This window comes from Chenopodium quinoa, unplaced genomic scaffold, assembly GCF_001683475.1.
Source record: "Chenopodium quinoa cultivar QQ74 unplaced genomic scaffold, ASM168347v1, whole genome shotgun sequence".
NCBI classification, from domain to species: Eukaryota; Viridiplantae; Streptophyta; class Magnoliopsida; order Caryophyllales; family Amaranthaceae; genus Chenopodium; species Chenopodium quinoa.
In genome coordinates this window covers 1,165,477-1,175,799 of record NW_018743792.1, presented here as the reverse complement: position 1 = coordinate 1,175,799, position 10,323 = coordinate 1,165,477, and positions in this window count along the sequence as shown.

Below are 10,323 nucleotides of genomic sequence, written 5' to 3'. Positions count from 1 at the left end.
TGCTACGCTCAACACCTTCCCTGCCACACAGCCACGCGCATTGGTGCAATGCCCTTGCGTGCACCATAGGCAGCCTACATGCGGGCTGCTGGGCAGCCCAGCTGGCCTTGGTGACGCTTGCGATTTTGCATCGATTTGCGTGCATTTCCTCGGAATTTTAATTCCGATTTGTGTGTGACATGATTAATTCTAAATTACATTTTAGAATCAATTTAAGGGAAATTAAAATTAAAACTAAATAAATTTAATTTTATTGGTGCACAAGCCTAAATTATCCAAAAAATTTATTTTTTTTGAACAAAATTAGGTCTTTCTTTATGCTTAAAAAAAAATGAGCTATGTCCATAATTAATCTTGCCAATATGCAAATTAATAATGGATTTGACAAATGGGAGTTTGGAAAAATAAACTAATCATCTAATGAAAATTTTTTCCAACTTTCATACTTGTGTAAAATACCAAGATTACATCTTCCAATATGAAGATTAATCAAATTTTACTCACAAGTATTTGAACTTGATGGATTTTAATCAACCAAACATGAAAAATCCAAACTTTGCTCAACATGGAATTTAGGGTTAGGGTTCCAATCATTTAAACCTTTAAAGATTAAAACTTTAACAATATAGGAACTTTAAATTACAAGTTCACAACAAGCTTTCACATTTTATTGCAATTTATTTGCAAAATTTGTGAAAAACAAGTTTATGTGAAAAAAAAGGTATATCAACTTAAGCACTAATAAAAACTCCATTATTATGCTTAAGGATATTTTTAAAACAGTAGATTAGTGATGCAAATTTGCATTTAATCTAACCTTGTAATGCTTGCATTAATCAAGGCTTAAAAAGAATTAAAATTTTCGTTGAAAAACGAAAACCCCCAGAAAAAATGGGTTTCTGGTTCGAATTTGGCTTCTGGACAGTCCTCAAAGAATCTTGAAACTGTTTCAGAAGGTCGATTCCACCCAAAATTCACTATTTTTGAGCCAAAATCTGGGTTTGACAGCCAAATCGAGAATAAAACCGAGTTTTAAAAAATTAATTAAAACGAGCTTCTAATCTAATTAGAAGAACATGAACCAGAAAAATAAACTCTTTTAAAACACCTTAATTAATAAGTAATTGCAAAAATTAAAAGGAGCGTGACTCCGATACCGCTGTAGGGTTTCGTAGTGACCCGACACTGCGCGGAAGGAAACCCCCCAAGACCCGCCCCTTAATTAAAGCAATTAACAAGCATAATAAAAATAATTAAGCAAGACTAAGAACAAGAATTATACCTTTGTTGCGTGCTTCGCTCCCGAAGAGCTCTTACTTCAAAATCCCGAAACTACGAGATCTCCGACGGATCGTACTCTCGACCCGACCCGAGCGTCCCAAGTCTTGAAGGTTAGTTAAGACCCGAACAAATAAAACTATGAGTTTTACGAATCAAAGGTTTACTCTAATTACAAGAGTTGCCTTTTTAATTCCACTCAAGGTTGTTTCTTCCCAATACCCATGCCTTTGGTATTTATAGGGAAGAGCACCCTTGATTTCCAATCTCCCATCAATGTGGGAGAGTTGGTAAAATCAACAATTTATTTAATTTAAAATTAAATAAATTATCAACTTAATCACATTGCGACAAGTGGCACAATCACATGCTAATGAGTGATGGCCAAGGCTTGGTGGGGGGACCATTTGCCTTGCTCCCCAAGGCCCTTGATTGGTCCCCACAAGCAAGCACAAAACCGGCTCAAGGAGGGCTGGCTGGTTGCCAGCTAGCGTGCCAGCTAGTGCTGCCAGCTAGCACTGCCTTGCTGCCCAGCACCTCCATTGCACGCACATCACGCATCACCCAGCCTTCCCAGCACTTGTGTGCTGCTAGCGAGCCACGCCTTGTGCTGGGCGCTGGGCGCTGCTGCCAGGGCATCGCACACACTCACGCACAGGCATGCGTGGTGCTGCTGCCTACCCTATCTCGCACATGCTCGCATAGCCAGCATGCGTGCTGCTAGTGAGCCACGCATGCTGGCCCTTTGCCTCGCCAGCCACACGCACCAGCCTCGCACCACGCACCAGCCTCGCATACACTCGCATGCTGCTGCTACTACGATGCCTTCCACGCACACGCACACGCACACGCACACGCACACAAGGCCTACCATGATGATGTGCTTGTGCGAGGGGCCTACGATGGTGCTTAGCACCCAGGCACGCATGCTGCGATGCAGTGCCATGCAAAGGCACGCATGTGCGCAGGCATGCTTGCTGTGATGATGCGATAGGCTAAGGCACAAGCACACGTACACACGCACTGGCCTAGCCATGCGATGGTGTTGTGCTTGTGCTGCGATGGTGCGATGGGCTGCGATGGTGCGCCTAGCACACCTAGTGTGCTTAGGCTTGCGCCTAGCCATGCTAGGTGCATGCTAGCTCGAACTAGCCTAGCATTCACATGGTTAGACCATTGTGGTGCTACGGCTACGCTCGTACTTGTCGCTTGTGATTTTTGTGACGCTCGGCCTCGACGCCCTAGGCTCGATATCCGACGTCTGTATTCGTAAAACTCTGTCGACTCATTAAATCCTTTCGGATTAATTCGTCGTCTCGGATCGGTGATTCGATTGGGTTCGACTCGAAGGGTTCAGTTAAGATTAAGCTGTAATATCAATTGTTCCTTGATATTACTGATCGGAAGCGGCCTCCACCTAGGCATTCCGATCACTTGATCTTACTGAAGAATTAACTCTGTAATAATTCTGAACCCTCTATCGGAAGAATACACTTGTTGGAAGGACACCATTCCTTTCAGTAAATTTGCCCGCAGGTTACACACCCATCGGTTGCAAACGGATTTTCAAATTGAAAACATACAAAGATGGAAATGTATCGGTATACAAAGCATTGGTGGCAAAAGGTTACAGGCAAATCCACGGGATTGATTATGATGAAACCTTTTCGCCAGTCGCAATGCTGATTAGAGCGGATTAGATTAGGTCGTTGGACTAACTATCCCTCTACCAAACAATATTTTTATACCTAAACCTACACTAGACAAGTCTAATGGTAAGTAAAGGGTCGATCCGCAGAGACGGCTAAACTATCGTCAACACTACCACCAACTAAGCTAGGTCAAAGGAGATATGAGGGGTGGATTAAAACAAAAGATGATCTAACTAACTAGGGAATTAGAACCTAAGAAATAAAGTCACTAGGAAAGGGGAATCAAGCATAATTAATGTGACGAGCACAAGAATAGCAATAAGCATGTACATTCGCAATAAAATGTAAGGGGCAACTCTTAATCATCTAGGTCTCTCCCGAGCACGCTATACAATTAAACACCCAATCCCGGCCAAAGGCTCGTGATCAACTCAAGGGGTTCTCTTCTACCTAAATAGCTCTTTCCCAAGCAACTAAATAGGGTAGCAATTAAATCATGCATTCAATTAGCCAAAGTGAAAGCAAGCATTAACACACCTCAATGAGCACATCCAAATCATCAAGAAATAACCATACGCACCGATATACTAGCACTAATCAAACGCAAACAAACACTATTGATTATCTAATCGGTCAAGTAGTTGAAATTGGAGAATTGCCTAACAACCTAGGTCACTCTCGCACACACTAGGCCATTAGACTCTCAACCCCGCCTATGAGGTCGTGGTCAACCAAGCAACGAAATTCTTCTATTAAACTAGCTCACTCTCGTACAACTAGCATAATAGCAATTAAATCATGATATCGATTGGCTAAAAAGACACTAAGCATTAAGCCCTTCATTCTTAGTTCAATACACCAACAATCCCCATCAAACCATCAATAAAGTGTTCATTTTGCACATTAATCAACAATCATCCCTAACCCTAGCTAGGAAACTAAACTAACATGACTAGATAAAAAAAAACAAAGAAACTAAATCCATCTAAACTAACAAGAATAAAGAAGAACAATCAAGAAACCTATTAAACCAAACTAACAAGAACAATTAAACCTAAACAATTAAACTAAGTAAACAAGAAATTAGGGAAAACATTAAACTAAGAACAAATTCAATAACAAGAGCAACTTAATCAAAGCAATAATTAAAGAAAACAATAAATGAGATAGAGTTTAGAATGCTCATTGAAGTATTGAAAATGAATCCAAAACAATGTCACATTTTGCATCTTCAACCTCTTCAATCTACCATTGAAGCTCTTCACTTTCTCCCTCTAAACTACTCTTAAACTAAATTACAAAACAAAGATAAAACTAAATCTAAGCCCTAATCTAAGTGATAAAATGATGGAGAAGGCAAAGGGGTTTTATCCCCTCAAACAGGAGAGAAGACCCCAAAAACTCCCCCCTTAGGAAGTCTAAGAAGTGCTCTATTTATATTACAAGAAGAGAAAGAAAGAAATCCAAAAATTAAGCTCGTAAAAGACCTAGAACCCCGTGCCCGCGGTAGCAAGAGCCGCGCCCGCGGCAAGGCATCTCCAGAAAATTACAAAGATCGGAAAAGCCGAGTGTCGCGCCCGCGGCACAAATGGCCGCGCCCGCGGCACCACTGTCCGCGCCCGCGGGTGTTAGGGCCGCGGCCGCGGCGGCTGCGCAGCCTGGCAGCGTCTTGCAGATTCAAACGGCCATAACTTCTGTTCTAGGAAGAGTCTTGGGGTGTGCGACCTATCGTTGGAAAGCTCTTCAAGTCTAGTTTCCAACGAAATTTGAATCGCCTCAATCAAATGTGTGGATCAAAAGTTATGGCTGAAGAGTGAACAAGACTCGGTTTAAGGCCTTCTACGAGCTTCAAGCTATCTTGTCTCAAGCTTCTTAGCTTCTTTCTTAGCTTCAAGCTTCTTCTATTGAACTTTCTTGCCTTTTCTCGGGTCATAAGCATCAAAGAAAGCGTCAAGCACCTACACAAATAGACCAAGAGAGAAAAGAGTGAAAGAACACATAGAAAAACATGCAAATCAAGCTAGAAACCGAGCAAAAAAGCATATTATTCACAACTAAGGCCTAAAACCATAAACTAGGGAAAAGATAACTAAAACAAGACTAAAAAGAATAGAAATAATAAAGAAACACCGAAATAAACCTAAAACTAAAGGAGAAAAACGCCCTAATATGTGTCATAAATGACACTTATCAAATGCTTAAGTCCGTCCGAATCATCCTAGCGATTGCTGCGTATTACGATAACGAAATATGGAAAATGGACGTCAAAACCGCCTTTCTTAATGGGATTTTGGAAGAAAATGTGTATATGACACAGCAGGACGGTTTTGTTGATCCAAGCAAAGCTAAAAAGGTATGCAAGCTTAAGAAGTCCGTTTATGGACTGAAGCAGGCAAGTAGAAGTTGGAATCTACGATTTTATGAAGCCATCAGTTAATTTGGTTTTATCATGAATCCAGATGAGTCTTGTGTTTACAAGAAGGTTAGTGGGAGTGACATCGCATTCCTAGTCCTATATGTCGATGACATATTGCTCATTGGAAACAGCACAAAGTTATTAGAGTCCGTAAAGGGCTGACTGGGAAAGTGCTTTTCAATGAAGGACTTAGGAGAGGCATAGTACATATTAGGCATCAATTTCTATAGGGATAGATTTAAGAGGATGATTGGATTGAGCCAGAGTACTTACATTGATAAAGTACTGGCACGATTCAGCATGGAGAATGCCAAGAGAGGGCACCTACCCATGTCCCATGGCGTAACTCTCGGCAAGAAACAGTGTCCGCAGACACCTGTTGAGCGAGAGAGAATGAATCAGATTCCATATGCTTCGCTTATTGGATTGATCATGTATGCCATGATATGTACTAGGACTGATGTATCGTTTGCCTTAAGTGCTACGAGCCGATACCAATCAGACCCAGGTGAGGCGCATTGGACTGCGGCCAAGAATATCCTAAAGTACCTGAAAAGGAACAAGGATAAATTCCTGGTCTATGGTGGCCATAAAGATTTGGTTGTTAAAGGTTACACCGACGCTAGCTTCCAGACTGAAATAGACGACTTCAAGTCATAGTCAGGGTATATATTTTGCCTAAATGGAGGAACGTTTAGTTGGAAGAGTGCCAAGCAAAGAACCACTGTAGATTCTACAACTGAAGTCGAATACTTGGCAGTTTTGGAAGCAGCTAAGGAGGCAGTTTGGATTCGTAAGTTCGTCAGTGAACTTGGTGTTGTACCCTCCATCAAGGGTCCAACAGATCTCTATTGTGACAACAATGGAGCTATTGCTCAGGCCAGAGAGCCAAGAGAGCACCAGAAGGTCAAACATGTCCAAAGGCGATTTTACATGATAAGGGAATGGAAATCAGATGGTGAAATCAGAATTTGTAAGATCGGTATGGATGACAATGTGGCCGATCCTTTGACTAAACCTCTGCCTCAAGTGAAGCACAACAAGCACGTCGAGGCAATGGGAATCAAGCACGTTGGAAATTGGCTTTGAATTCCCTGTACATGTGTTTTAATTAAACTAGATGTTTTAATGTAAAACACTATGTAGAAACCATTCATTTATAGAGTAATTAATTTTTCATGCAAAATTACTATTTACTCCATTGCTATTTAATTGTGGTTTAGAACTAAATAATGAGTCCATTCGATATTGAGAATATTCAAAACAGGGTATCAAGACCATGTCTTGGATAAAGAAACACCTGTTAAGTGAACATTGAATATTTAAATCGAAAATTATCCCTAATCGAGGTCATTTAACTGATGGACGATTAATGACCACTGGATATTAGTGTGTAGTATATATGATTTACAGCACCGTTTCTTGTGCTGCAAGGACATAGTAGTCATAAATCATTTGCATAGGTGCTAGTTTGGAATCGCACCGGATCGACCTATGAGAGTACTTTAAGAGATTTAAAAACTTCATAAGTACATTTCTCATTATAGCTATCGGAACTTGTTTCCTCAACGATGAGTATTGGGAAGTTCTCTTGTTTGAGTACTAATCTCTTTGATGTTGTCAAACGTCCGCCGTAACTGGGGATTATAACGGGAATACTTGGGAAATTAAGTCCTCTTAGTAAGAGAGGCTTGCAGTACAAGACTGGGAATGTCCCCCTATTAACAATAGGTAATATGTCTTTGTTGTTTACAAGGCCGCTCGAAGAGTGAGACTGAGAAAATGCATGGCCGTGCTCAGATGGATTTTAGAAATCATCTGCTTTTTGACAGTCGAACTCGGAGATCGAGAAATACTTCTGGACGTAATAAGGATGACGAAGATTCTTACCTTATAGTTCATGAAAGACATTAAGCGACACAGGAAATGGGCTATACACTGTATGCACATTTGTCCGGAAGGACAAGTGGGAGATTGAAAGGAATGGTGTCCTTCCAACAAGTGTATTATTCCGATAGAGGGTTCAGAATTATCAGGAAGCTAATTCTTCAGTGAGATCAAGTGATCGAAATGCCTGCGTGGAGGCCGCTTCCGAACGATTAATATTAATGAGCAATTAATATTACAGCTTTGGCTCGACTAAACCCTTTGGGTCAAACCCAAACAAATTGCAGATCCGAACAGACGAATCAATCCGAAGGATTTGATGAGTTACTAGAGTTTTACGAACATAGACGTCGGATATCGAGCCTAGGGCGTCGAGACCGAGCGTCGCAAAATCAACAAGCAACAAGTTCGGGCGTAGCCGTAGCATCACATTGGCCTAGCCATGTGGACGCTAGGCTAGCTCGATCTAGCATGCATTTTGCATGGCTAGGTGCAAGCCTGGCGCATCATGTGTGTGCTAGCGCACCATGCGTGCTAAGCGCACAAGGCAGCAACATCGCTAGCACTAGGTGCTTGCGTGCCTCGCATGGCAGCAGCGTGCTTGCGTGTGTGTGTGCCTTCACATGGCACAGCACCACCGCAGCATACGTGCTTGTGTGCCTAGGTGTTATCGCAAGCCCTCGCACAGCCTACGCATAGCACAACACTATCGCATGGCTAGGCCTGTGCGTGTGTGCGTGTGCGTGCAGGCCTTGGCAGCAGCAGCATGATGTGCTTGCTTGCTTGCGTGCGTGCGTGCCTTCACATGGCAGCACCAAGCAGCGAGCAGCATGCGTGGCTCGCTAGCAGCACGCATGTGCTAGCTGTACTGGCTGGTGCGTGCTGGCCATGCTAGCTGTGCACAAGCTGGCAGTGCTAGCTAGGCAGCAAGGTGGGCTGCCAGCTCACTCCTTTGCTTGAAGCCGGTTTGAGGAGAGTGGGGACCAAGGCTTAGAGCCATGCCTTGGCGAACAAGGTAATGGTCCCCCCATGGTCATGGTCATCACCTAACCCCTCCTCTCCTCATGCCACTTGTTGATTTGTAATTGCATTGTTTTATAATTTATTTTGGAATTAAATAAATTAGTGAAAAATGCAACTATCCCACATTGATCATGAAATGGGGATACAAGTTGCCATTCCCTATAAATACCCCATTATTGGGCATTTGGGAAGACAACTTGAGTGGAACTAAAAAAGGCATCTCTATTATTGAGAAAACTTTTAAGTTTGTAAAACTTTATTTTTATACTTGTTCAAGTCTCGACTAACCCTCGAGACGAAGATCGTTCGGGTCGGGTCGTGGGTACGAGCCGTTGGAGGCCGTCACGCTTGTGAGGCTTAATAGCTTCGAAGTAAGAGCTCGGTTTGCGAGCGAAGCACGCTTCAAGGGTATTACTTCTTTATCCGTTTTCTTAATTATTGTTCATTTGTTTATTAAATTTAACCCAAGAAATCCAATTTAATTAAGAAAATCAGAACATGCAAATAAACTAAAAGGCTTACCTTTGACTGAAACATCTTCCACGCCACCACCAGTGACCATCGATTTATCATTCAACTCAATAATCAAAGAAGCTCCTCCTTCTTTTCCGCCATTGAAGGATTCACCATCTTCTTCTTCACTAAAAAAAATCATAATCATCACAAAAACATCAAGATCTTAGATCCAAATCACATAAAATTGAAGCGACCCAAATAAATTCAACCAAAAAAATCAAAAAATAAATAGAAATAAACCCCAAAAAAATCGAAAACCAATCGAACAAATAAACCCAAAAAATCGAACACAAATCGACCAAATAAATCCTCAACGATACCCCAATGGCCAAAAAACAAAAAACCTAAAAAATAACTAAAACTACAAACAATCCACAAAAAATTAAACCAATCTATACTAAATCCCAAAAAATTAAACCAATATACACTAAATCCCAACATGCAAAACTAAAAACAGCGCCGTAAACCTAATCGAAAATCCAAGTTTATAATTAATTCATTGATGAGAAAAAAAAAAACAATGTACCTGGTGGTTGTCTGACAAATGAAAGGGAAGGAAGAGGGGAAACGAAAAATCAAGAAGAGAAAGAAAGCTCAATACGCTGCTCATGGAGGAGAGAGAAAGAGAATAAGTATGTATGGAGGATGAAATTGAGATTGAATCAAATGAAACGAAGAGAGAGAAAAGGGGAAAGAGCAAAGAAAAGGAGTTCAGAATGAGTAAAGAAGAAGAAAGAGAAAGGAAGGACAGAAGAAAAGGGATATTAAGTTCGGCAAAGCGCTGAAGAACAAAGGAAAAGATAAAACCGGAAATAACTCAAAACACCGAGGGTATAACCGTCACTATACTGTTCTACTGTTCATAATGAGAGGAGCGGTGAACTTCTCTCAGAGCATGTGCAATGGAGGGGATTCACCCTCCTCTTAGCCTTCTCTCTCCTCTTAAGAGGAATCCCCTTCATTGTAGAGGTGAAATGGGGAGTCCTCTTAAGAAGAGGAATATGGTAAATCCTCTTTGGGAAGAGGAAGAAAAGATGGGGAAGGGGATTGGAAAAGGTGGGGAAAAAAACAAAAAGGAAAAAAAAAAGTTAAAAAAAAAGTTGGACCAGCAGCTGCAATGTGGCAGCTTCCTGCTGGCCGCTCGGGCTGGCAGGGGCCCACTTGTTGGTTGCTTTTGCTGACATTTGTTGCTTTCGAATTGGTTGACATTTACAACGGTTATAATTATTCAAACACTAATAAAAAAAAACTGTAACTTATTTTTTTTTAAAAAAAAAACACCAACGGTTATATTTTTTTTTTTCTCTATAAAATGAACCTAAATTTGCCGTATTTTCAAAATCTTCATTTTCTCCATATTTTCTCTCCTTTTCCTATTAATCTCACTCATATTCAATTTAAGTCATTACATTTTATCTTTCAATATGGATCGAAATAATCCAAATTTAAGAAGAAATTTGAATTTTCAAAATATTCCAAACTCTCAAAATAATTCAAATAATCATCCTTTTGATCCAAATATCCTCAATAATCCTCAATTTCAAGCTGCCT